Consider the following 7,648-nt stretch of genomic DNA (forward strand, 5'->3'; position numbering starts at 1 on the left):
TATAAAAAAATAGCAAATCACTGCGTCAGCGAGAAATGAGGTAAGATGCAGTGGAAATGATCTGGGCGATATGCGGCACTGATAAACTACCAGTGTACCTTGCGCACGCCCCTAGCCTTCGTTAGGTCATTGTTAAGTGCGACCGCGTAGAATTAGATTCTATTTTTAAGACAGAGGGGGCGTCCTTAACGATTCCGTACTGTACGACCCTAACTAAACGTTGAGGATGCTGGGAGGACTTTGTTTTCGTAGATGGGGGTGTTCATTCCATCCCTCTCTCCTTCAAGGCTGCATCGCAACCCAATTTTACCTCTGAACGTTCTCAGTTCTTATATGAGTTCTTCGTACTATACCCATAAACATTTTCGGCAAGTTTCTTTACTTGTCTGCCCTGATGAGAAGCCAAGAACGAAAGCCTCATCCAGAGATTCCAGACTACTACTAAAGAACCTAAGGTGTGCGGAAAGACAGAAGTCTGGGTTTTCCAAGAGATAAACTTTCTTTCTCTAACTCTTCTCTCGTTTCCCGATTCTGTAGATGAAGGGTGCTGACCCTAGCCACTACCGGTCATCTCTCACGATAATAGGAAGCGATTTAGTCGCCCATGACAAGAGGCACCAATTGCTTTCTTTCATTGACGTCAGTCAAAGGAGCAACCAATATATAAGTTCCATAAACCTTAGGGAGATAAAAGAAGCAAATCTAGGTTTTAATCTACGATAGAGATTCTTATCCTACCATGCGGCTCTTTACCTAGATTACTCTAGAGAAAATCAATGGCTAAACGGTGTCTGGGATAGCTTTAACTTCCGGTGTAGCCCTTGATGAAATCAGACCTCCATGCTGAATATGACATAAATACTTGCAACTGTTGAGGAAGCAGCTAGTACTTGGATATGTTTGTGCTAGATTTTTATGGCCTTTTGTGAGTTTTTTTTTTTAAAGTACTCCTGTTATAACCAAAAGTTGATAGATAAAACCACAAGTTTACTCCATTGAAGCTTACTCGTGTCGTGTTAAATGAGAAACCCCCCTTTACCCTCAGAATTGTGTTGACCCTCTCTGCATAAGATTACCTTCACGATCGTAGCACAGGGAACATGCGTGAATAGACTCAATATATAAGCTGATTCTAGCTCTAGTACGTAGTACCCAAGAATTAACGTTAGATCCCTACCATTGAGTGCTATTTTCTATAAGCCTTAACTTTGACCTAAAAAAGCTCTTCTCTGTTGTTTGGTTGAGATAAGGGTAGCTTGCTTCCATGGCGTCTATAGCCAAAGGCTGGGCACTTTGAAGATAGTATACTTTTTGTTTTCATCTATGAACTTTTGTTATAACACCATCCATGGGAAGGAAAGAGAGAATATGTTTATAGATAATTCCTTCAATTTCTATTCGCTCAATTTCCTAAAACAAACTTAAGAAGGAGGACAGAAATCTTTCCCTTCAGATTTTATTTGCCTGGCAAAGTCCGGGAAATTTTTCGCTATAGGCAACGGAGCTTGGTCAATCGTGTTTTATGGAGCGAACCTTTTGGAAACTCGAGTTAGAGATTGGTCTATTCTTAAGGTCTATTTCTTGTTTATCTCTAGTACAAGTACTGTTTGGGGATGCTAGACGTATTGAAACGTATGTATTTGCTCGGGGAACTGAACTCATTTCAGAGGAAAGATAAAAACCTGGCCATGCGTGTGAAAGGTATTTTAAGTATTTCAAAAAAAGGACTTTTCATATTTATGTATGTATGTAGTTTCAAATGGGATTGCCTAGTATTTTTTCATCGTAAAAATCTAGCTAAAGAATAAATTATGCATATTGCATCGCTTTGCGAGATGAGAAGCTAAAAATTGCATATCGTTGCGAATTCTAAATATGAACAGTTTTCCATTTATGAAAAAATATGTGGAAAAAATATAGAGAAGGAATTCAGGATTTTAGAGAATAGACAAAAATATCTAGAAATTTACAGCGTCTACAAAGAAATGTAGTCAATCCCAGTGCAAAACTTCAGTAGAATGGAATAAGCGGCGGATTACTACCCACTGTGAACCCAATATAGATAAAAACATGACTAAAAGTAGAGCTTGAGCCTCGAGGGTTATCTATATATAGAAAAGAATGGATAGTGGACCCTGCAAATGTCCCTCTCACTCTTCTCAGCTTCTAATAGCTGGGATAAAAGCCATGGTCTATATTCTTTCTTTTCCTGGCCTTGTCATCCTTTTGTCAAGAAAGATAGCCCCTAGATTTAGCTTTCCGGTAGAGCTTTTTTTCTCTAGACTTATAGCATTGAAGGTTTTCCGAGAGCTTTTCTTGTGGAATTGTGTGGTTGTCTTATTTTTTGCTTAGTTTTATCCCAAATAGAAGAGCTTATGTTAAGCTGAGAATTTCTGGAGAAGCATGCCATGAATAAGTCCGGTCTATAGAGTAATGTCAGTTCTATGTATGCAAACGTCACACCCTTCTATCTCTTAGCTCAGTGTCATCCCCCCTACCAGGTAAGTACAGTATCTCCTCTTACAAAAGCGCGCCTAGAGGGAGGGATACAGTCTACTCCCCTCTCTACCGACACTACTCTATAAATGTACGAGTATGAATGTTAAAGATGTTTTATTGCAAAGATTTAAGTTTTTTTGTGTTATTTTCAACTGTAATTACTTCACCGTATGTTTAAATATATTATAAATTAATAATTTCAAGTATATCTTGATTTATTTGTCACGAAACTATAAATTTTTCAAAGAATATAAAAGTATATATCCCAAAGACGTACATGTACACACATCGCGTGATCGAGTTGGCTATGTTGTATCAGTTTGGAGCGAAACTCCTGCTCGGAGTGTCACGTGGGCTTCATCTCCAACAGTCCCCCCTCCTAAAAATGCGGAATTTAAAACAAAGAAAAGCGCGCCTCAACAATTAGTAACGAACTGACGATGGTCATTTCGCGACTCGCGTTAATGTCGTTGTGATTGTTTTTTTGTGATTATGAATTGATAATTAACTAAATTGGATTGTTCTGCTTGCAATACCTCATCAACAAAATTCCTCGGTAAGTAGATTACTTTTATATTTTCAACGTGGTTTATGTAACTAAATGGGAGCAACTGTATGATAATTGAAAATGTTAATGCTACGATTTTGGCACGGGCGCGCTGGCGATTGGCGAATTAACATGGAGGCTATGATAATTTCGAATAGATGAAACAGTAACCTAATTAATCCTTATATTACTAATGCTAATTTAATAAATGGATAGGCACATCACTAGAGGGAAATAATTAAAATTGAACCAGTGGTTTTTTTTTTGTTAGAATTTCAGTTGAAGGTAATTTAGGAAAGCTAATGTTAGGGGTTAATTTAAGAGAGTTGTGCTCAAAGCCTACCGATAATACTCCCCGTCCCTGACCTCTTCGTTATGGAAACACACCGTCGAAGGGTGGGAAAAGCTAGAAGGATCATAGCCAAGTGTAGACGTAGGGTGAATAATTTGATCCAGTAATTCAATAGAGTGCTGTCAGTTGTGACGTCAGATCCAAGGTTAAACGTCACGAGTCTGCCTTTAGCAATGAGCGGCCATGACAGTTACCGTTTTTTCTTTATGGGAAAACAGCATGGGTGACGTCACACCCGCGCTTCTGACAGCACTCTATAGGGAGCTAACAGTTCTGACCCTGAAACGTCACACCCTTCTATCTCTTACTGGAATTTCATCCCCCTAACGGTTGGAAACAGTATTCTACGCGCAAAAATGCCAACCAGAGAGGGGCTGCGTGACGTCAGACTATCTCTTCCCCCTAGCCAGTTGTTAGCTCCCTATAGAGTAGTGTCGGTAGAGAGGGGAGTAGACTGTTTATCCCTCCCTATTGGCGTGCTTTTGTAAGAGGGGATACTGTACGCGCCTGGTAGGGGGGATGACACTAAGAGATAGAATAATGTCAGTTCTACGTATGCAAACGTCATACCCTTCTATCTCTTAGCTAAGTGTCATCCACCCTACCATGCGCGTACAGTAGCCCCTCTTACAAAAGCGCGCCTAGAGGGAGGGATACACAGTCTACTCCCCCCTCTACCGACACTGCTCTATGGTATGACGTTTGCATAGTAGAACTGACATTACTCTATAGTAGATCATGGTCATTCTGAAACCGACAGCATCATTAAAATATCACTGATAAATTAAACAAATGATTGACATATCATTATCTGACATTAATTAATGTTAAACCAGTTTGTTTAGTTTTGGGTTGCTTAAGTCAGGTGTTAACTAAAGGGCTCTTGTTCAAGCGGGGTCACGTGTAGATGTTGTGTCAATCATCTGGGCATACCAAATCCTACAGCAGCATTAAATTTAATAAATGATTGATTAATAAACATTAATTAAAATTAAACCAGCGGTTTATTTTACTTATTTTAAACTAATTTATAAGGTCACACCTTGAACTTTAAAATTTTTGCAAAAATCCCAAAAAGGGGGAAGGAAAGAAGGATATCCCTATTGTCAGCGAGAAATATGAATTGGGGATAGGAGGAAAGTGGACTTGCAAAAGTCGTCGCGGAGTTTTTTGATTGTACGGGGCTGACACCAGCAGATTTTGTTTTCCAGTTCGCCTACTTCGATAAATTCGCCCAAAATCGACCCAAGCGTGACCCATAATCCGATTTTGAAAGTGACAGCCAATTTATATCCAAGCTGTTAAACCCTTCCTCGCTTTAAAACATTGTTTTCTTCTTTTTTAGTAGAGATATAAGTAACATAGTTAAATTAAGTATGACACTTTTTAAGAAAAGTCTTTTCCAATGTTTGAGAAATTGAGATAGGGCCTCGCATGGAAACAAGTTCCTCAAGCCCCAGGGCCGGATTAAGGGGGGGGGGGGGGGCGAGGGGACACTGGCCCCCCGGCGCAAGGCTTGTTGGGGGCGCATTGAGTTAAACTATTCCCCCTTTGCAACATTTGCTGTTCGTTTTTTTCCAACTTAAGGGGGCGCACGTTATCTCGGCCCCCGGGTGCAAAATTGCTTAATCTGGCCCTGCTCAAGCCTCCGTATAGGGCGCACTTCGGTTAGCCTGCCTCGCCTCACCCTCACTATGGCGGATCTCAACGCATTTGACGTAGTTATCTATTGGTCCTGCTTCAATAGGGGTCGCCTTTAGGGATGATTTCATAATTAACCAGTTTGTTGACGTAAACCATTGTTTTTCTAGGAAATATCATTAACGTATTGCGTCAAACTTATGTTGCTTTGTTCTAGTAACGAAGTACAGGGGGTTGTATGGGCGATTTTGAGTCGAAAATGTAACTAAACTTCTATGACACTTTGCTACCAAGAGTAAAATGCCAGAACCAACCCACTGTACTTCGGTCATACCACCCTTTATGGAACACCCCCCCCCGCATAATAGTAAAAGAAAATGGGCATCCTACTCTTTGCGCTAATGAGCCCACTAACGAAAATATCCTCCATTGAATCCTAATAAGATTACTTTTCATTGTAAAATCTAAATTTTCGTGGGAAGATTTCTCATGCTAATCAATGCCATTAAATATGGAGGGCTAATACTATTATCAATTTTTAGTAAATGGCTTCAACTACTGCTTCCTATATCTAGCAAGGCCCGTGCATTGTGATATTTTTCCTTCTCAAAAGTTGCAACACTGTTTCCCGATAGAGGCGTTGTGTCTCAGACTTTTTTGGGCGCGAATTGACTTTTCAAATTCCGGCAATCAACTGCCACCGCTCTTAAAGCGCGTTTAATCCAATTTGCGCGGGAATCTGCTGATAACCAGCGCTATCTAGATTCAAGGTTGGACAATCTTAAGAACCAAATCTCCCCCTAAAAGTATCACCATGCACGGGCCTTGAAAGATATAAGAGGCACTGCTTCCACGTAACTGATCTTTAGTTCAAAGTTCCCTTATCTATATTGATCGAGATTTGAATAGGTTTTGAGGGGCTGCATTCATTCAATATTAGTTGAAAATCTAATTAGAGCAATTTCACCTGAGGATTGGTAATTAATTAATTGGAAAGATTTTGCAAAATAACTATTTCTTCTTTTATCAATTGAGACAACCCCATTTTCCAATTTATGCTTAATGAAATAATCGTTAATGTTTAATTGAATTCAAGGAATTTATTTTAATCAACAGGTTGTTATTTGACTGAATGAAGTCGTGGTAGAAATTTCTTCGAAGGGTCATGTTTGGTCATCATCTAGGATCAAGATTTTGGAGGTCTGAAATGACGTCGTGTTGATTAAACTTTGACTTTTGCGGTGCGTTTGAACTTTGAGATTTGTGGTGCGTTTTCACGGTTAACTACTAGGAAATTTGTGTGAACTTTGACTTTTGTGGTGACTAATAGGAAGTTTGACTTTTGTGTTGCGTTTTTACGGTTAATTATTTGGAACTTTGCGTGTTTTCAACGGTTACATTTGAACTTTACGCGATTTACGGTCATCTACGAGTTCACCTGGATTCCACTATTAGTGGGTGAGTGCATAATCTTCTTTGCGCATTAGAAAACTTACCCATGCATCAGGTCAGAGTGCTGCGTCCCATAGTCCATTACCCTAATCCGCAATGCCTATGCCAGTCTGGCAGTTGTAGCTAGTGAGCACTACCAAATGCGGCGCGCGCATTAACAAGCTTTCAGGTCAATGCGCAGCGTCCCACAGTCCCTCACCCTAATGCGCAAATTCGGAGGTCACGTGATCACGGCATCTTGTAACATTTCACCGGTGAGTAAATACTAATCTAAATCTCTTAAAACTTTGTTTGAAATAAAAACTAACCTTGAATTTAGTCCAGGAAGATCCTTGAATATTGTTTTATCCAAGTCTTCGATGGAGCAGCTAGAGGCCGACCTACGAGGGTTTAAGTTTATTACGGCCCTACCTAGAGGGTCGTGGGAAACCTAAAACTGTCGAACGTCAAAGTACTGTGACGCTGTAATCGAAATTGAACGTAAAAATGTGTCAAACGGTTTCCCTAACGCGTCGAGGTTAGTTTAACTAAGTTAACCTGGCTCTATGAACTTTCGCGTGATAAATGAGCGTCGCGTTTGTTCGCCCATGTGTGTTTCAGACGTGACGTCATCATCTTTCGTCGTCAAAAAATGTAAGTACCCGTTTAATTCAGTGTTGTTGGCTTGGTTTTGTCGCTCGCTTTGTTACGTCCCTGTGCTATATTTGTTTCGAAGTGACGTTAGCAGGGAGCCCACCGGTCCTATAATTCCTATAAATTCCTATATTTTTGAGCCTGTCCTTTATTATCCTATAATTTCATGAAAGGTCCTATAATATCCTATATTTTTGACTTAGTCGAAGTTTTCGTATAGTTTAGCATCAAATTTATCAAAATTTAGCTTTTTTTATCGAGATCACATTTGAATAGACACCGAAATTGTGGAGCTCGCTTAGGATTTTTTATATATTATATTATGTTATATTTTAATTAAGTTCTTCTGAGTTTTCAAAGTAAAATCCAATTTGTTATTTTTTATTTTTTGGGATTTTTCTACATAGTTTAAGCCCAAAATTGTATTATATTAGAGCATTTTTAGTCCTATATTTTCCTATAAAAACACATTTTTTCTCCTATAAAATCCTATAATTCCGGAAAAAAATTCCTATTTTTCCTAT

General features: G+C 39.3%; 1 long non-coding RNA gene across 1 annotated transcript; it reads left to right on the forward strand.

Moving 5' to 3' along the window:
* Positions 1–2,870: 2,870 nt before the first annotated feature.
* LOC149610333 (uncharacterized) lies at positions 2,871–6,999 on the forward strand. Its single transcript, XR_016376690.1, has 3 exons — positions 2,871–3,055; positions 6,156–6,745; positions 6,811–6,999. It is a non-coding gene; the product is annotated as an uncharacterized LOC149610333 (long non-coding RNA).
* The last annotated feature ends 649 nt before the right edge of the window (positions 7,000–7,648 follow it).

This window comes from Phalangium opilio, unplaced genomic scaffold, assembly GCF_054372755.1.
Source record: "Phalangium opilio isolate 3A_F unplaced genomic scaffold, DU_Popi_V2 ptg000329l_1, whole genome shotgun sequence".
In the NCBI taxonomy this organism is placed as follows: Eukaryota; Metazoa; Arthropoda; class Arachnida; order Opiliones; family Phalangiidae; genus Phalangium; species Phalangium opilio.